Genomic DNA, 20642 nt, shown 5'->3' on the forward strand with positions numbered 1-20642 from the left:
AACTGTTCCATTTTGTGGTGCCGCCGTAGTCAGCAACATTTTCACTCGGCAACGAGGACCAGAGTCTGCGTGCCTCCCAGAGTCAATGAACGTGCAGATTAGTTGTATTGGAGATGAAATTGATTATTGCCAATTTATCTCACCAGACGTTCTTGAGTTTGGGGTGGCACGGTGGCTCAGTGGTTAGCACTGCTGCTTCACAGCGCAAGGCACCCAGCTTTAATTCCCGCCTGGAGTTTGCATATTCTCCCCGTGTCTGTGTGGGTTTTCTCCGAGTGCTCTGATTTCTTCCCACCGTCCAAAGATGTGCAGGTCAGGTGAATTGTCCATAGTGTTATGTATAGGGGAATGGGTCTGGGTCGGTTGCTCTTCGGAGGATCTGTGTGGACTTGTTGGGCGGGAAATGTAATCAATACTGGAATCTGCTCTAAATCAAGTATTAGAACCTGTCGCCGATGCTTTATTGACATTTAAACGGAAGTGGGAAAATGAAAGGAATACCATTTCCACTCCCATCTTCACTCTTTATGAATTTGCATCGAATACAAAAGAAAAGCGAAAATCAAATAACGATCGATCAGAAGCAGAAGTTTATCCAATCGGATTGTTGATGAGTATCCTAAGCTAACACCACACAAGATTCTGATCAAGAATTCAAACAGTCCTTATTAAACTGTTCAGGAGTCAATCACAACTGCAACAGCAGAACATTTCTCCAACAGAACAAAGGGACCTTTCATCTATGTTCTGTTCTGTGAGAATCATACCATTATCCATTATACCAATTGACAACAGACAATAGATAATAGGTGCAGGAATAGGCCATTCAGCCCTTTGAGCCTGCACCGCCATTCAATATAATCATGGCTGATCATTCCTATCCTGTTCCTGCCTTATCTCCATAACCCTTGATTCCACTATCTTTGAGAGCTCTATCGAACTCTTTCTTAAATGAATCCAGAGAGTGGGCCTTCACTGCCCTCTGCGGCAGGGCATGCCACACAGCTACCACTCTCTGGGTGAAGAAGTTTCTCCTGAGCTCTGTCCTAAATGGTCTACCCCGTATTTTTAAGCTGTGTACTCTGGTTCGGCATTCACCCATCAGTGGAAATATGTTTCCTACTGCCAGAGTGTCCAATCCTTTCATAATCTTATACGTCTCAATCAGGTCCCCTCTCAGTCTTTGAAACTCAAGGGTATACAAGCCCAGTCGCTTCAGTCTTTCAGTGTAAGGTAATCCTGCCATTCCAGGAATTGACCTCGTGAATCTACGCTGCCCTCCCTCAATAGCCAGAATGTCTTTTCTCAAATTTGGAGACCAGAATTGCACACAGTACTGCAGGTGTGGTCTCACCAGGGCCCCGTACAGCTGCAGAAGCAACTCTTTGCTTCTATACTCAATTCCTCTTGTTATGAAGGCCAGCATGCGATTAGCCTTCTTCACTATCTGCTGTACCTGCATGCTTGCCTTCATTGACTGGTGTACAAGAACACCCAGATCTCTCTGTACTGCCCCTTTACATAAATTGATTCCATTGAGGTAGTAGTCCGCCTTCCTGTTCTTGCCACCAAAGTGGATAACCATACATTTATCCACATTAAACTGCATCTGCCATGCATCTGCCCACTCACTTAACTTGTCCAGGTCACCCTGTAATCTCCTAACATCCTCATCACATTTCACCCTGCCACCCAGCTTTGTATCATCAGCAAATTTGCTAATGTTATTGCTGATACGATCTTCTATATCATTAACATATATTGTAAAAAGCTGCGGTCCCAGCACGGATCCCTGCGGTACCCCACTGGTCACTGCCTGCCATTCCGAAATGGAGCCATTTATCACTATCCTTTGTTTCCTATTAGCCAACCAATTTTCAATCCAATCTAGTACTTTGCCCCCAATACCATGCGCCCTAATTTTACTCACTAACCTCCTGTGTGGGACTTTATCAAAAGCTTTCTGAAAGTCCAGGTACACTACATCTACTGGATTCCCCTCGTCCAACTTCATAGTTACATCCTCAAAAAATTCCAGAAGATTAGTCAAGCATGATTTCCCCTTCATAAATCCATGCTGACTTTGTCTTATCCTGTTACTACGATCCAGATGTGCAGTAATTTCATCCTTTATAATAGACTCCAGCATCTTTCCCACCACTGCGGTCAGACTAACTGGTCTATAATTTCCTGCTTTCTCTCGCCCACCTTTCTTAAAAAGTGGTATAACATTAGCCACCCTCCAATCTTCAGGAACCGACCCCGAATCTATTGAACTCTGGAAAATAATCACCAACGCATCCACGATTTCCCGAGCCACCTCCTTCAGTACCCTGGGATGCAGACCATCAGGCCCCGGAGACTTATCAACCTTCAGACCTAACAGTCTCTCCAACACCAATTCCTGGCAAATATAAATTCCCTTCAGTTCAGGTCCTTCAGCCACTGTTACCTCAGGGAGATTGCTTGTGTCTTCCCCAGTGAACACAGATCTAAAGTACCCATTTAATTCCTCTGCCATTTCTTTGTTCCAAGTAACATATTCCCCTGTTTTTGTCTTCAAGGGCCCAATTTTTGTCCTAACCATTTTTTTGCCTTGCACATACCTAAAAAAGCTTTTACTATCCTCCTTAATATTCTTGGCCAGTTTACCTTCGTACCTCATTTGTACAAGGTTCACGACTTGCCTTGAGCATTCACAGCAAGTGTACATAAGCATTGAAAAGGAGGTCTGTGGTCTGCAGAGTACTATTTGTTGTCTCAAAAACACAGCACGTTTGTTCTTCCATGAGATTATGAGCTTAGTTACTGATCTGATCTGATCTGATCAGGTAAATAAAAAAATTCTATCACTTGTAGCAATGCCCTGAAATTTTTGAACGTGTTAATCAATAAGATCATAGACCAAATGATGTAGGAGTCGTTCAGCTCATCGAGCCTGACAAGGTTAAATGTCATGGAATATGGAGAGAACTCGCCATTTGGATACAGAACTGGCTCAAAGGTAGAAGATAGAGGGTGGTGGTGGAGGATTGCTTTTCAAGATTGGAGGCCTGTGACCAGTGGTGCGCTACAAGGATCACGACTAATACTTTTCATCATTAATATTAATGATTTGGATGTGAACATGGTACGTAAATTTTGCAGATGACATCAAAATTGGAGGTGTCGTGGACAATGAAGAAGGTTAGCTCACATTACAACGGGATCTTGATCAAATGGGTCAATGGGCTGAGGACTGGTGGATGGAGTTTAATTTAGATACATGTGATGTGCTGTATTTTGGAAAAGCAAATCTTAGCAGGACTTATACACTTAATGGTAATGGTCTGGGGAGTGCTGCTGAACGTAAAAGACCTTGGAGTGCAGGTTCATAGTTCCTTGAAAGTGGTGTCGCAGGTAGATAGAATAGTGAAGAAAGTGTTTGGCATGCTTTCCTCTTTAGGTCAGAGCACTGAGTATAGGAGTTGGGAGGTCACGTTGCAGCTGTCCAGGACATTGATTTTGGAATATTGTGTGCAATTCTGGTCTCCCTTTTATAGGAAGAACGTTGTGAAACTTGAAAGGGTTCAGAAAAGATTTACGAGGATGTTGCCAGGCTTGAAATGTTTGAGGTCTCAAGAGAGCCTGAATAGGTTGGGGCTGTTTTCCCTGGACCATCAGAGGCTGAGGGGTGACCTTATAGAGGTTTATAAAATCATGAAGGCCATGGATAGTGTAAATAGACAAGGTGTTTCCCCGGAGTTGGGGAAGTCCAGAATGAGAGGGCATAAGCTTAGGGTGTGAGGGGAAAACTTAAAAGGAGCCTAAGGGACAACTTTTTCATGCAGAGGGTGGTCGTGTGTATGGAATGAGTTGCCAGAGGAAGTGGTGGAGGTTGCTACAATTGCAGCTTTTAAAAGGCATCTGAATGGGTGTAGAATAGGAAGGGTTTCGAGGGATATAGGCATAGTGCTGGCAATGGGACTAGGTTAGGTTAAGATATTTGGTCAGCATGGATGAGTTGGACCGAAGAATCTGTTTCCACGCTGTACATCTCTATGACTATAGAACAGAAAGTGCTGGAGAAACTCAGCAGGTCTGCCAGCATCTGTAGAGAGATCTCAGTTCTGAAGAAGGGTCAATGGATTCCATGCTGCTTTGATCTTCCTCGTTGGTTTTGGACTATGGTTCGGGTCTGGGTGGAGTAAGTGCGATTTCAATGATACCAAGGTCACTCTGGGATCCCTAAGGATCTTTGCAGTGAATATATCACACACGGAGCAGAATGAAGCAAGTTTTAATGAACCTCTGCCTGTACTCATCATGCTTCATCACTAGTGGTGAAAAGTGCTATATAAATGCAACTCTCTCTTTCTTCAATGTTCTCAAATCCCAGTCCCCTGCTTACTGATCCTGGTCTGTGGAGTCAGCTTCTCACTATCTGCTCCACCCAACACTAGTGCCATGAAATCTCCATTTCATCGTCTTTGTTCTAAAGATATCAATCCTAGCCTCTGGAATCTCTCCACAAAACTAAACTCACTCCTTCCTGGTCATGATGAAATGTGGGATTGAAACAAGGTTTTAGGGAAAAAATAAGTCGGTTGGTGGTGGAAACATGGAAGCTCAGCCTTCAGCTTTGCGATCTTTCAATACTCTTTGCGTACAAAGTGGAAAAAAAGGTTGAATAATGTGCTAATGGAGAAAGGCCGATCCCAGGGAAGGGACAAACAGTACCGTCCCTGGATCAGGGAGAAAGAATGGGAAGAAGACGTTCTTGAAATTCCTTGCTGCTTGGAATTCCTGGAGCAATGCATACAGTTCCGGCCACCACAGTACCAGAAGGTTGTGCATGCTATGGAGATGGTATAGAAAGGTTTATCAGGATATTGCCTGGTACGGGGGATTTTAACTATGAAGGAAGTTTGGATAGACTGGGTTAGTTCTCACTGGAATGCAACAGTTTGAGGGTTGACCTGAGAGAAATTTATAAGTTTGTGGACGGCATGGACAGAATGAAAAGCGTGAGTCTTTTTTCCCAGGGCGGAGGGGTCAACTACTAGGGGTCACATTTCAAGGTACAGGGGTCGGGGGGAATGTTTAAAAGAGTCAAGTTTTCAGACAATGAATGGTGGATGCCTGGAACATACTGAGAGAGGAAGTGGTGGAAGCAGGCACAATAGCAGCATTCAAGAAACACCAGGACGAATACATGAATAGGAAGGGAATAGTGGGTTATGGATCCTGTAAGTGATGACATTTGTGGTATGAAAGGGCAAAATGTGTTGGCGCAGGCTGTGAAGGCCAAAGGGTCTGTTCCTGTGCTGTATTTTCTTTGTAGAATGTACTTCAGCAGAGTTCCACATGGAAGAGTAATTAGTAATGTTAGATCCCATGGGATTCGTGGCGCGCTTTCCAATTGGCTACAAAATTAGCTTTATCATAGGAGACAGAGGCTGGTGATTGAGGTGTTTTTTTTTCAGACTGGAGGCCTGTGAACAGCAGTGTTCCACATGAATCACTACTGGGCCCACTTTATTTTGTCATTTATATCAATGACTTAGATGAGAATGTAGGAGGCACGGTTAGTACGTTTGTGGATGTCACCAAAGTTGGTGATTTAGTGGACAATGAAGAAGGTTATCTAAAATTGCAAAGAAGTCGTTATCAGTTGGGTCAATGAACTGACCAGTGGCAGATGAAGTTTAATTTGGATAAATGTGAGGTACTGCATTTTGCAAATACAAACAAGGACAGGAAGTTATACAATTAATGGTAGGGTACTGAGAGACCTAGGGGTTCAGGAGGATAATTGTTTGAAATTTGCTTTACTGGTAGAGAAGGTGATTAATAACGCGTTTAGCACGCTTGTTTTGCTTAGCATAGGCGCTAGGATATCGTGTTGAGAATGTGCTGGATATTGATGAGGACTCCTCTCCAACACCGTGTGCAGTTCCGCACCGCTGTTATGGGAAGGAAATTATTAAACCGGAAAGGGTTCAGAAAGGATTTACCAGGATATTGCAGGAGGGTTTGAGACATAAAAATAGGCTGGGAAATCAGTGACTTTTTCAAAAGAGTGTTATGAAGTTTAGGGGGTGACCTCATTGAGGTTTATAAAATCGTGAGAGGCATCATGTGAATGAAAAGGCTCTTTTCCCAAGGGTGGGGGATTTTTTAAAGATAAGTTGGGAAAGGTTTAAAAAAGGACAGGAAGAGCAATGTTTTAACAGAGAGTGGTTCGTGTGTGGTATGACCTACCAAAGGAAGCGGTGGATGCAGATACTGTTACAATGTGTAAAAGACATTTTGATCAGTTCATGACAAAGAAAGGTTTGGAGGGATATGGGTCAAACGCAGGAAAGTGGGACTCGTTCAGTTTGGGAAAATGGCCGGCGTTGACTGGTTGGATCGAAGGGCCGTGCTGTATAACTCCACAAAGAACCAAGACCAGAGCTGTCAGCAGAAAGCGTTACCTATCCGCTGCTATGAAAAGGGCCGTGTTCCAGGTCACCAGTTGACATTATGCCGTATTTTTATGTGATTTCTATGTTCTTTCAAATAGCAGCTCCTCTGTGGGAACAAATTAAACTACTGACAGCACAGTTTGAAAAAAAAATCAAAAGCTTTGAAAAGTAAAGTTCACATGATTGCTAAACTTTATAATGTTCCCTTCAAATCGATTTTGTATCCTGGAATAAAATCAAAAATCAGACTAATTCTGAGGAAAGGTCCATAAGACAAAGGAGCAGAAATTAGGCCACTCAGCCCATCGATTCTGCTCCGCCAATACCGCTGATATGTTTTCCAATCCAATTTTCCCGCTTTCTCCCCCTAACCTTTGATTCCCTTGCTACTCAAGAACGTATCTGTCTCTGTTTTCAACATAGTCAATGGCCTGGATTCCTCCAATGACAGCCTTCTGTGGCAATGAATTCCACAGATTCACCACATTCTGGCGAAAGAAGTTTCTCCTTATCTCCGGACCCGAACGTTAAGTGTGATTTCATTCCACAGATGCTGTCAGACCGATTACCCAGCAATTTCTGACTTTGTTCCTGATTTCCAGCATCCGCAGTTCGTGCTTTTTGTTTTGCAACCTCGAGGTTTGTAAACTGACTTAGCGAAGACGTGATCTGAATGTGAGTTGTACTCTTAGATTTTCGGTGAAATTCATCAGCTTTCAAAGTGAACGAGGTCAAGCATTGAAACTGATTATCTTGCTGAATACTGAACTTGTCAATTCACTATTGCCACTCATTTAATCATCAAAACCACAGCATTGCAGAGGTGACTCACGCCACCTCGATGTACTTGTGGGCTAGTGGCGCAATGGATAACGCGTCTGGCTACGAACCAGAAGATTGTAGGTTCGACTCCTACCTAGCTCGAGTCAGTCTTATAACGTCAAAGCTACTTTAACACACTTTGGTAAAGGAAACACAACTGAAACATTTCTCTAGGTGTATGTTACGATTTGTCCAGATTATGGATTTCATCACCTCTCCTGCCACTGGTGTTAAACCGGATTGTCTTCATTTGCTCGAACACTGCGTGCAGAATACCAGTCATTATCTGACAACAGGATTCATAAAACCAGGTCAGACGGTCAAATGAAGACGCCTGCTTTATTTTTGGAGGCGGAGCGAATAGCAGAAGAGCAATGTTCTCAATCCAAATGAAAGAAAATAATCAAGGCCGGAAAATAACACATCAACAAACAACACAGAATAAAATGAGTTAAGATGATGGGCAAATGCCCTTTTTACTGAAAAGACATTTCAATCTTTTCCCAATTCCCACCGACATTAAGCCATGATAGAGAGGCGCCGAGGTTGGACTGGAGTGGACAAAGTAAAAGATCACACGACACTAGGTTATAGCCCAACAGGTTTATTTGAAAGTGCAAGCGTTCGGAGCCCCGCTCCTTCCTCAGGCAGCGAGTGAGTGACAGTACATCGGACATAGAATTTAGCAGTAAAAGATCAAAGAGTCATACATCTTATGCAAATATATTGAACAAGCCTTGATAGCTAAATTGTTTTAAATTGGGGTCTGGGAAATGATAATCAATATTTTATATTGGGGTCTGGAGAATAATGTAATAATGGTCACTGTTTTACATTGGACTCTGGGGAACAATGTTCATTGTCGAGAGTATGGTGCTGGAAAAGGACAGCATCCGAGGAGCAGAAGAATTGACGTTTCCGGCAAAAGCCCTTCACCAGGAATTCCTGTGGTAGGGCCAATTCCTGTTTTGTACTGTTCTCTGTTCTATTACCAACAAAGTAAACCTGAATGATCACAATGATTTCGTCCCAGATGTGGTTAACAGGTGAATCTGACTCTGACAGTTACATGTAAATTTCTTGCTGCCTCAGCAGGATAGTAACATCTGGGGGCTAGTGTCAAAATTGGGAGAGCTAACTTGTAGGCTAGACAATCAATAACCAAACATAGTCATACTTACAGCCAGCTGACTTTCATATCTCATCTTCTCCCCCCTACCTCTCATTGCTTTTCTAGTTATCCTCTGCTAGTTTCTATAGAACCTCTCAATCCTCTGGCTTCCCACTAATCCTCACCACATTCTGTGCCTTTTCTTTTGCTTTTATGCTGTTCCTGACTTCCTCTGTCAGCCATGGTTGCCTCATCCTCCTTTTAGCAGGAATTCCTGATGAAGGGCTTATGCCGGATCCATTGATTCTCCTGCTCTTTGGATGCTGCCTGACCTGCTGTCCTTTTCCAGTGCCACACTTTCAACTCTGATCTCCAGCATCTGCAGTCCTCAATTTCCACCAGAACAATGCTCATTGTTTTATATTGGGCTGTGGAGGACACTGTCTATGGTTGTACCTTTGGGTCTGAGGGATAATATTCACTGTTTTACACTGAGGTCTCAGTGTCATGATCTAGAAAATCCTGATCATTGTTGTGAACAGCAATGAACATATAAACTGATCTTGATACTTTTAACTGCTTGTGCTGTATTTCACTTCGACATTTCATATATTACAACAGTGATGTCACTTTAACAGGTTATCTTCTTCCTGCAAAGCATATTGTGACAACTCAACGTGGTGAAAGATGTTTCACGAACATCAATCTTCCTGAAGACAGAAGATAAGGTCCCTAACTGGATCAATACCCTCTTCCTTCAGAGAAATCAAAGACTCAAACACTATGTTTTTGACATGTACAAATCTATTTAGTGTGCTTCATAATATTAAGCTTCACAGAGAAATCTGTGATGAGTGGTGTTTCATAGGTATCCATGCTGGGACCAATGTTGTTTAAAATATATGCAATGATTTGGAGGGGAATGTGGGTGGCCTGATGACAGGAGGACTCGGGGAGCTGTGGATAGTGATTGTCAAGAGATAGAACAGGATATAAACAGGCTGGCGACTTGGGCGGCACAGATAAAGTTTAATCCAGACAAATGCAAAGTGAAGCATTTTAGAAGATGTATTGCAGGAGGGAAGTATATAATGAATGGCAGAATCCTTAATAGCATCAACATGCAGAAGGATCTAGGCATCCAGGTCCACACTTTCCTGACAGTGGCACCATAAGTGGATAAGGTGGTCAAGAAGGCATATGACATGCATCAGCTAACTCGGACAGAGAGTTTTCAAATTGGCAAATCATGTTGCAGTTTTGTAGAATTTTAATTAGGTCACGTTTCAAATATTGTGTATAATCCTGGTTACCACACCACCAGAAGGATGTACAGGTTTGGAAAGGATACAGGAAAGTTGCTTGGCTTGGAGTGTATTAGCTGTGAGGCGAGATTGAGTAGGTTTGTTTTCACTTGAACATCAAAGGCGTGGGGCAACCTGAAAGAAGTCTACAAAGTGCAGAGAAGCATGCATACAATGGATATTCAGAGCCTTTTTTCCAGGGTCGAAATGTTAATTACTAGGGGACAGAGGTTTAAGGTAAAAGGAGGCAAGTTTAAAGGAGATGTTTAAAATTCTTTGAAGTTTTTACAAAAAGGGTGGTCAGTACCTGGAATGCACTGCCAGGGAAGATAGATACAGATGCATTGTTAAAGATGCATTTTGACAGATACAAGAATAAGCAGGGATTTGGATCAGATAGAAGGAAAAGGTTTCAGTTTAGAAAAGCATCTTATTTAGGTGCAGTCTTGGTGGGCTGAAGGGCCTATTCCTGTGCTGTACTGTTCTCTGTTCTCTTTGTTTTATTACCAACAAAGTAAACCTGAATGATCAAAGTGATTTCATTCCAGGTGTGGTTAATAAGTGAATCTGACTCCGACAGTCATATATGTCTCAGCAGGAGAGTAACATCTGGGGGGATTGTGTCAACATTGGGAGAGCTAACTTATAGGCTAGACAAAGAATAACCAAACATAGTCATACTTACAGCTAGCTGACTTTCATATCTCATCTTCTCCCGCATACCTCTTATTGCCTTTTTAGTTATCCTCTGCTGGTTTCTACAGAACCTCTGAATCCTCTGGCTTCCCACTAATCTCCACCACATTCTATGCCTTTTCTTTTGCCGATGTGAATACTGAGTCACAATTAATTAGAATGGACGGCTTTGAGGTATGTAGGGAAGAGGTGTTGGAAATTCTAGAAAGGGTGAAAATAGATAAGTCTCCTGGGCCTGATGGCATTTATCCTAGGATTCTCTGGGAAGCAAGGGAGGAGATTGCAGAGCCATTGGCCTTGATTTTTATGTCCTCGTTGTCTACAGGAATAGTGCCAGAAGACTGGAGGATAGCAAATGTGGTTCTCTTGTTCAAGAAGGGGAGTAGGGATAACCCTAGTAACTATAGGCCGGTGAGTCTCACTTCTGTTGTGGGCAAAGTCTTAGAGAGAATTGTAAGGGATAGGATTTATGAACATCTGGATAGGAATAATGTGATCAAGAATAGTCAGCATGGTTTTGTGAAGGGCAGGTCGTGCTTCACAAACCTTATTGAATTCTTTGAGAAGGTGACTAAGGAGGTAGATGAGGATAAAGTGGTAGATGTGGTGTATATGGATTTTAGTAAGGCATTTGATAAGGTTCCCCATGGTAGGCTACTGCAAAAAATACGGAGGTATGGCATTGAGGGTGAGTTGGAGGTTTGGATTAGGAGTTGGCTGGCCGGAAGAAGACAGAGGGTAGTAGTTGATGGTAAAGGTTCATCTTGGAGTGCAGTTACTAGCGGTGTTCTGCAAGGATCTGTTTTGAGACCATTGCTGTTTGTCATTTTTATAAATGACCTGGGGCTAGAAGATTGGGTGAGCAAGTTTGCAGATGATACGAAAGTCGGTGGAGTTGTTGACAGTGAGGAAGGATGTGTCAGGTTACAGCGGGATATAGATAAGCTGTAGAGCTGGGCAGAAAGGTGGCAAATGGAGTTCAATGTAGGTAAGTGTGAGATGATTCACTTTGGTAAGAGTAATAAAAAGATGGGGTACTGGGCTAATGGACGGATACTTGGTAGTGTGGATGAGCAGAGGGATCTTGGTGTCCATGTACACAGATCTCTGAAAGTTGCCACCCAGGTAAATAGTGCGGTGAAGAAGGCATATGGCGTACTGGCTTTTATTGGTAGAGGAATTGAGTTCCGGAGTCCTGAAGTCATGTTGCAGTTGTATAAGACTCTGGTGCGGTCGCATCTGGAGTATTGTGTGCAGTTTTGGTCGCCATACTATAGGAAGGATGTGGAGGCACTGGAACGGGTGCAGAGGAGGTTTACCAGAATGTTGCCTGGTATGGTAGGAAGATCGTATGAGGAAAGGCTGAGGCACTTGGGGCTGTTTTCATTGGAGAAAAGAAGGTTTAGGGGTGACTTGATAGAGGTGTACAAGACGATTAGGGGTTTAGATAGGGTTGACCATGAGAACCTTTTTCCACGTATGGAGTCAGCTATTACGAGGGGGCATAGCTTTAAATTAAGGGGTGGTAGGTATAGGACAGATGTTAGGGGTAGATTCTTTACTCAGCGAGTCGTGAGTTCATGGAATGCCCTGCCAGTAGCAGTGGTGGACTCTCCCTCTTTATGGGCATTTAAACTGGCATTGGATAGGCATATGGAGGATAGTGGGCTAGAGTAGGTTAGGTGGGCTTGGATTGGCGCAACATCGAGGGCCGAAGGGCCTGTACTGCGCTGTATTTTTCTATGTTCTATGTTTATGCTGTTCCTGACTTCCTCTGTCAGCCATGGTGGCCTCATAATCCCCTTAGCATGTTGCTTCTTTTTTTGTGATGAATTTCTGTTGTGTCTCCCATTACTGCTTTATCATCCACTGATTTCCCCTTTATCAGGAACATGTCACTTCCTAAAAGAATGACAATAAATTGGTTAACGTTGACCTCCCTCTTACCAAACCTCTGTCCAATCACTTTACATTTTTCTTCATGCTCTGCTATGTCATCTTTGATCACAACATCATAGGAAATATATTAGAAGCAAATTGGCATGCTATTACCTGCAGAGTCAAAACAGGGGGTGCACAGATGGTCAGGCAGCATCCGAGGAACAGAAAAGTCAATGTTTCAAGCACATGCTCTCTATCAGGAATGGGCAGTTACCTGCAGCCTCGGTCTATCCCTATTTGAATATTTCTTATTTTATAATCTATGGAATCTGTCCTGAATCTAGGGCATTTTCAAAACCAAAACCAACACATCAACTATCCCTCTGGATATTTATTTTCAGATCTCAGGGTAGTGTCCATTAGGTCCCAAGGCTGCCTCAGCATGAGCTTCTACAATTCACTCAATAACATTTCTCAGTTTCCACATTTCCTGATTTATTGCTGCTTATCAGATGTTACTGGCCTCATCTTTGGTTGACACCACTGAAAAGTATCTGTTCAATTCACCTGCCATCTACTTGTTTTCCATTAGTAATTCTGCTGACTCTCTTTCTATAGTACAGGTGCTCCCTTTATTAATTGTGTTCTTTAAAATCTAGAGAAACTGCTGTACTGTTCTGATATTTTTGACTGGCATCTCTCCTATTGCAATGTCCCTTTCCCTTCTTGATTTTTTCGCCATTTTATGTTTTGTCTTTCCTAACCTGCAGCAATTGTATGCTTCTTCTCTAAGTTTAACATCATCTTCAATTGTTTATTTGGTTAACCATGTGTCTTCTCCTCCATCTTTCCCTAGCTTCCCGTCCTTCTTCAGTGTGAACCCTTCAATACCCCACTCCCAATCTAATCATTCTGCAATTGTATCTCTGTGATGACTACTGGAGCATACTTATTGACTTGGAATTTTTCTTTCTCAGTTAAATGTATCTGTTCTGTGTATTCTGATGTATCCCCTTATTTATTTGCCATGTATCTCAACTACTGATCTATCTTTACTTTTGCTCCAAATTCATGCCCACATGACTGCCCAACGTTAAAATACTAGTTTCATCCCCACTCCTTTCCTGAGAATGGTTGTAAAATTCCTTCATATTAGGATGTCTGCTGCCTTGGTGTGCCTTCACTGTGAGGTTATCAATCCTCTGTCATTGCACCACACCCAGCCTTGTGCAGCTGGCTGTCCAGTTGGCTCCACATTGTGCTGTTCGAACTGCCCAATCTTGGGAACAGTCTGTGAGCTCCTCAAAAAGGCTACGTTTGCACATCTGACTTTTTCAATCTATCTGTAGATGAAATCCCTCTTTTTCCCCAGTGCTGGTGCCACAAAACCCTGAATCCACTTTTCCCAACCAGCCTTTGACCCATACATGCATTGCTGTAATCTGATTTGGATGTTATGGGGTGGGGAAAGCCTGCACGTGGGCCCACAATTCCCTATTTCTGGTTACAGCACAGGAGGGAGACATTCAACCTAGTGTCTGTGCAAGTTCTCTACAACAGCACCACATGTAGGCCCAATCACTCATCTTTTCTTTTTCATAGAATTGTCTTTTTAAAAGGGCTGAATGAATTTGACAGTGTTTTCTTCTCCTGATGTCAGCATTACTTCTTTTGTTAGTCACAATAATCTTGTGTCCTCTCTTTCTCAATTTCACCAACATAGTGAACACTGTCTCTTTCTATTCTGTTCTGACATCTCATAATACTGAACAGCTAAATTAAATCTCAAGTAAACTTTGCCTTTTCAAAGGGAAAAGCCTCATACTACCAATAAAAGCAAAATACTGCAGATATTGGAAATTGGAAACAAAGAATACACTTTGGTCACATGGCTCAAAATGCAGACTATGTTTTCTCACTAGATGCCACCAGACTTGCTGTATTCCTTCTGCATTTTCTGAATTTGTCTCGAATTTCCAATCTATCTCTATAACTGATGTAACTTATTCCTGGACAGAGTCTTGGTAGCGTTTTCTGGATGCTCTCTACTATAATTACCTGGTTTTAAAATGTGGTGCACGATTCTTGGGAAAATGTTTTAGTGCAGGTTCAACCAATTGAAGTAAGATGGCAACAGCAAATCAGCACAGCACGCAGGCTCCTCAGTCAAGGAGCTCCTCATTTACCTCGTATGTTTTTTTTATTTTCTCTGCTTTTCTATCATCTTACCTTTTCTAACTTCTTCGGCAGAAGGCATCTTCTCCTGGCCCAGGCCAGAGAAGAGGAGACAGCCTCAGCCTGGTGTGGCAGTCTCAGCTTGGCGCTGTGCTGACCTTATCTCAGAGGGGACAATCTGAGGTTGGCATGGTATTCTCCAGGTTTGGCGAGCTTATCCAGGTATGAAAATTTTACCTGTGTGCATAGCGTGTCAGTCTTCTTCCACTGCAGCTTCCACATTTTCTAGAGGCCTGGCGTGTAGTGTTGAGGCCTTTTTCCAGTGTTATATTCCACTCTGCAGTCTCTGCTTGGTAAGGTGGTCTCCAGGTTTGGTGATCTTGGAGCTAGCATGGAGATCTCCTTTGGCAGCGACTTCAGCATATTTCAATGTACATAATCTTTCATCCATCTGAAATTGATCGGAGATTAATTCTGTCTTAACTTTCACTTTTTTCTTATCTATGACTTCTATCGTCAATACTTGGGGCGCCCTGATATGGTGATTTCTAAGGGTTTATTGTAAAAATACACGTGACAATAAACTGCTATTCTATTCTCAATCCTCAATCATTGTCTCTGAGTTTGATCCACAGGGTTTCACCTGTTAAATCCACACAGAAAACGTTGCAAACAAAACAAAGAACTGCGAGTACTAAAAAATCTTAAACAAAAACAGAAATAGCTGGAGATATTCAGCAGGTCTGGCAGCTGGAAGTCGAGCCAACGTTTCAACCGACTTCTGTAACAAAAAGATAAGAAAAACTCCGTTTTCTCCCGGAGTTTGACTCAAAATCAGGGACCCCGGCCACTCCTGCAGCTCAGACCAATTATCCAGCGCCACATCTCACTTATTCCCATTTCCCTCCCCCCAAAACCAAAACAAAGCCCCGTATCCTCTCATTCAGAAACAGGCCCCGGCAAAAGCCTCGCGTTCAGAGCCACCCCCAGATTTGGCTCCGCCCCCTCCCCGACAACTCCGCAAACATCCAAAAGTCTCGCCCCCTTCACGATGACACGCAACGCCTGCAGGAACCGCCCCATCCGCAGGCCCCGCCCCATCTACGTGACGCGACCCAAACACCGAGGCCCTCCACCCAGCAGGAACGCCCACTCCGCGGCGACCCGCCCACTTCAGCGAAGACGCCAGATCTGCGACTTTTCTTCGGCCGCGCCCCCTCCATTCTCCCATCAGAGGGCAGAGTGAGCTGAGCATGCGTGGTCTAGATGCAGCCGTGGGAGCTCAGTGCGGAGGCGCCGGGAAAGAGCGTCCACTGGAACAGTGTGTGTTCGGGGTGAAAGGCAGCAGCAGGAGCGGAAATTATCCGAGAACTAACGGTAGGTGGCCTGCAATCCGGGAAAGAAAGTACCTATATTACCGATGGGAATACACAACAAACCAGACAGCATTAGGATAGACGGGCAGGAGGCCGGGAGAGCACAATGATCCAGGCAACATCAGGATAGACAGGCAGCAGACTGGGACAAACTCAACAAACCAGGCAGCATCAGGATAGACAGGGAAGAGGCTGGGACAAACACAACAAACCCGGCAGCATCAGGATAGATAGGCAGCAGACTGGGACAAACTCACAAACCAGGCAGCATCAGGATAGACAGGTAAGAGGCTGGGACAAACTCAACAAACCAGGCAGCATCAGGATAGACAGGTAAGAGGCTGGGACAAACTCAACAAACCCGGCAGCATCAGGATAGGCAAGCAGAGGGCTGGGAGTACAGAACAAACCAGGCAGCATCAGGATAGACAGGTAAGAGGCTGGGACAAACTCAACAAACCAGGCAGCATCAGGATAGACAGGTAAGAGGCTGGGACAAACACGGCAGTATCAGGATAGACAGGCAGGTCACTGGGAGAAACACAGTAAACCAGGCAGCATCAGGATAGGCAAGCAGAGGGCTGGGCGAACACAACGATCCAGGCAGCATCAGGGTAGACAGACAAGAGGCTGGGACAAACACAACAAACCAGGCAGCATCAGGATAAACAGGCAGGAGGCTGGGACAAACACAACAAACCGGGCAGCATCAGGATAAACAGGCAGGAGGCTGGGACAAACACAACAAACCAGGCAGCATCAGGATAAACAGGCAAGAGGCTGGGAGAACAAAACAGACCAGGCAGTGTCAGGATAGACAGGCAGGAGACCGGGAGGACACAACAAACCAGGCAGCATCAAGATAAACAGGCAAGAGGCTGGGAGAACACAACAAATCAGGCAGCATCATGATAGACAGGCAGGACGCTGGGAGGACAGAACAAACCAGGCAGCATCAGGATAAGCAGGCAAGAGGCTGGGAGAACAAAACAGACCAGGCAGTGTCAGGATAGACAGGCAGGAGACCGGGAGGACAGAACAAACTAGGCAGCATCAGGATAGACAGGCAAGAGGCTGGGAGAACACAGCCAACCAGGCAGCATCATGGCAGACAGGCAGAAGTTTGGGACAGACACAACAAACCAGGTGGCATCAGGATAGACAGGCAGGACGCTGGGTGAACGCAGCAAACCAGGCAGCAATAGACAATAGGTGCAGGAGTACGCCATTCTGCCCTTCGAGCCTGCACCACCATTCATTATGATCATGGCTGATCATCCTCAATCAGTATCCTGTTCCTGCCTTATCTCCATAACCCTTGATTCCACTATCCTTGAGAGCTCTATCCAACTCTTTCTTAAACGAATCCAGAGACTGGGCCTCCACTACCTTCTGGGGCAGACCATTCCACACGCCCACCACTCTCTGGGTGAAGAAGTTCTCCTCATCTCTGTCCTAAATGGCCAACACCTTATTTTAAGCTGTGTCCTCTGGTTCGGGACTCACCCATCAGCGGAAACATGTTTCCTGCCTTCAGAGTGTCCAATCCATTAATAATCTTATACGTCTCAATCAGATCCCCTCTCAGTCTTCTAAACTCAAGGTTATACAAGCCCAGTCGCTCCAATCTTTCAACGTAAGATAGTCCCTCCATTCCAGGAATTGACCTTGTGAACGTACGCTGCACTCCCTCAATAGCCAGAATGTCTTTCCTCAAATTTGGAGACCAGAACTGCACACAATACTCCAGGTGTGGTCTCACCAGGGCCCTGTACAGCTGCAGAAGAACCTTTTTGCTTCTATACTCAATCCCTCTTGTTATGAAGGCCAGCATACTATTACCTTTCTTCACTACCTGCTGTGCCTGCATGCTTACCTTCACTGACTGGTGTACAAGGACACCCAGATCTCTTTGTACTGCCCCTTTACCTAACTTAGGTGGTAATCTGCCTTCCTGTTCTTGCCACCAAAGTGGATAACCATACATTTATCCACATTAAACTGCATCTGCATGGATCTGCCCACTCACTTAACTTGTCCAGGTCACCCTGTAATCTCCTAACATCTTCCTCACATTTCACCCTGCCACCCAGCTTTGTATCATCAGCAAATTCGCTAATGTTACTATTAATACCATCTTCTATATCATTAATATATATTGTAAAAAGCTGCGGTCTAACACTGATCCCTGCGGTACCTCACTGGTTACCACCTGCCGTTCCGAAAGGGAGCCGTTTATCACTACTCTTTGTTTCCTGTCAGCCAACCAATTTTCAATCCAAGTCAGTACTTTGCCCCCAATACCATGCACCCTAATTTTGCTCACTAACCTCCTATTTGGGACTTTATCAAAGGCTTTCTGAAAGTCCAGGTACACTACATCCACTGGATCTCCCTTGTCCATCTTCAGAGTTACATCCTCAAAACATTCCAGAAGATTAGTCAAGCATGATTTCCCCTTCATAAATCCATGCTGACTCTGACCTATCCTGTTACTGCTATCCAGATGTGTCGTAATTTCAACCTTTATAATTGACTCCAGCATCTTTCCCACCACTGCGGTCAGACTAACTGGTCTATAATTCCCTGCTTTCTCTCTCGGTCCTTTCTTAAAAAGTGGGACAACATTAGCCACCCTCCAATCTGCAGGAACTGATCCTGAATCTGTCAAACTCTGGACAATAATCAACGCATCCACTATTTCTAGAGCCACCTCCTTCAGTACCCTGGGATGTAGACCATCAGGCCCCGGGGACTTATCAACCTTCAGACCTAACAGTCTCTCCAACACCAATTCCTGGCAAATATAAATTCCCTTCAGTTCAGGTCCTTCAGCCACTGTTACCTCAGGGAGATTGCTTGTGTCTTTCCCAGTGAACACAGATCTGAAGTACCAATTCAACTCTTCTGCCATTTCTTTGTTCCCCATAATATATTCCCCTGCTTCTGTCTTCAAGGGCCCAATTTTAATCTTAACCATTTTTTTGCCTTTCATATACCTAAAAAAGCTTTTACTATCCTCCTCTATATTTTTGGCCAGTTTACCTTCGTACCTCATTTTTCTCTGCGTATTTCCTTCTTAGTAATCCTCTGTTGTTCTTTAAAAGCTTCCCAGTCCTCCGTTTTCCCAGTTATCTTTGCTATGTTATACTTTTTCTCTTTTGACTTTATATGTTTCTTAACTTCCCTCGTCAGCCATGGCCACCCCTGCCTCCTCATAGGATCTTTCTTCCTTTTTGGAATGAACTGATCCTGCATCTTCTGCATTATACCCCGAAATATTTGCCATTGTTCCTCCACTGTCATCCCTGTTAAGGTTTTGCACCATTGAACTTTGGCCAGCTCCTCCCTCATAGCTCCATAGTTCCCTTTATTCAACTGAAATATTGTCACTACCGATTGTACCCGCTCCCTTTCAAATTGCAGATTGAAGCTTATTGTATTATGGTCACTACCTCCTAATGGTTCCTTCACTTCGAGGTCCCTGATCAATTCTGGTTCATTGCACAATACCAGATCCAGAATTGCCTTCTCCCTGGGAGGCTCCAGCACCAGCTGTTCTAAGAATCCATCTTGGAGGCACTCCACAAAGTCTCTTTCTTGAGGCCCAATACCATCCTGATTCTCCGAGTCTACCTGCATGTTGAAATCCCCCATAACAACTGTAGTAACATCTTTGCGACAGGCCAATTTCAGCTCCCTTATTCAACTTACATCCTACATCCATATTACTATTTGGGGGCCTGTAGATAACACTCAAGAGGGTCTTTCTACCCGTAAATCTCTCAGCTCTATCCATACTGACTCTACATCCCTTGATTCTAGGTCCCCCCGTGCAAGGGACTGAATATCATCCCTTACCAACAGGGCCACCCAAGGGATGCCTGTCAGTTTGTCCTTACAATAGCACGTATAGCCTTGAATATTCATTTCCCAGCATCAGGATAAACAGGCAGGAGGCTGGGAACACAGGCAGCATCAGGATACACAAGCAAGAGACTGGGACAAACACAGCAAACCAGGCAGCGTCAGGATAGACAGGCAGGAGGATGGGAGGACACAACAAACCAGGCAGCATCATGGCAGACAGGCAGGATGCTGGGAGAACACAGCAAACCAGGCAGCATCAGGATTGACAGGCAAGAGGCTGGGACAAATACAACAAACTAGGCATCGTCAGGTTAGACAGGCAGGAGGCCGGGGGAACACAACAAACCAGGCAGCATCAGGATAGACAGGCAGGAGGCTTGGAGGACACAGCAAGCCAGGCATCGTCAGGATAGACAGGCAGGAGGCTTGGAGGACACAGCAAACCAGGCAGCATCAGGATTGACAGGCAGGAGGCTGGGAGAATACAGCAAACCAGGCAGCGTCGAGATAGACAAGGAGGACGTTGGGAGAACACAACATAGAACATTACCGTGCAGTACAGTCCTTCTGCCCTCGATGTTGCGCCGATCTGTGGAACCAATCTGCAGCCCATCTACCCTACAATATTCCATTTTCATACATATGTTTATCTAATGACCATTTAAACACCGTTAAAGTTGCCGAGTCTACTACTGTTGCAGGCAATACGTTCCATGCCCCTACTTCTCTCTGAGTAAAGAAACTACCTCTGACATCTGCCCTTTATCTGTCACCCCTCAATTTAAAGCTCTGTCCCCTCGTGCTAGCCATTACCATCCGAGGAAAATGGCTCTCACTGTCCACCCTACCCATCACTCTGATTATCTTATATGTCTCAAGTAAGTCACCTCTCACCTTCTCTCTGTTGAAAACAGCCTTAAGTGTCTCAACCTTTCCTCATAAGACCTTCCCTTCATAC

General features: G+C 44.3%; 2 long non-coding RNA genes and 1 other non-coding gene across 5 annotated transcripts in view; 2 read left to right on the plus strand and 1 right to left on the minus strand.

The window, feature by feature from the left end:
• Positions 1 to 7300: 7300 nt before the first annotated feature.
• On the plus strand, positions 7301 to 7373 carry trnar-acg (transfer RNA arginine (anticodon ACG)). The gene has a single exon. It is a non-coding gene; the product is annotated as a tRNA-Arg (tRNA).
• A 486-nt stretch (positions 7374 to 7859) lies between these two features.
• Positions 7860 to 15392, minus strand: LOC148136260 (uncharacterized). Its single transcript, XR_015754547.1, has 2 exons — positions 14676 to 15392; positions 7860 to 12284 (listed from the first exon to the last, which is right to left on the minus strand). It is a non-coding gene; the product is annotated as an uncharacterized LOC148136260 (long non-coding RNA).
• A 299-nt stretch (positions 15393 to 15691) lies between these two features.
• Positions 15692 to 20642, plus strand: part of LOC122543962 (uncharacterized) — a 61645-nt gene continuing 56694 nt past the window's right edge. For 2 of the 3 annotated variants that reach the window (XR_015754645.1, XR_015754642.1), the window contains exon 1: positions 15696 to 15815. This is a non-coding gene — a long non-coding RNA (uncharacterized LOC122543962). Of the gene's footprint in view, positions 15816 to 20642 lie in introns of all 3 variants that reach the window. The other variant, XR_015754644.1, reaches the window with a different exon arrangement.

This window comes from Chiloscyllium plagiosum, unplaced genomic scaffold, assembly GCF_037043375.1.
Source record: "Chiloscyllium plagiosum isolate Xiang-an unplaced genomic scaffold, Cpla_swu_hap1 HiC_scaffold_46, whole genome shotgun sequence".
Taxonomy (NCBI): Eukaryota; Metazoa; Chordata; class Chondrichthyes; order Orectolobiformes; family Hemiscylliidae; genus Chiloscyllium; species Chiloscyllium plagiosum.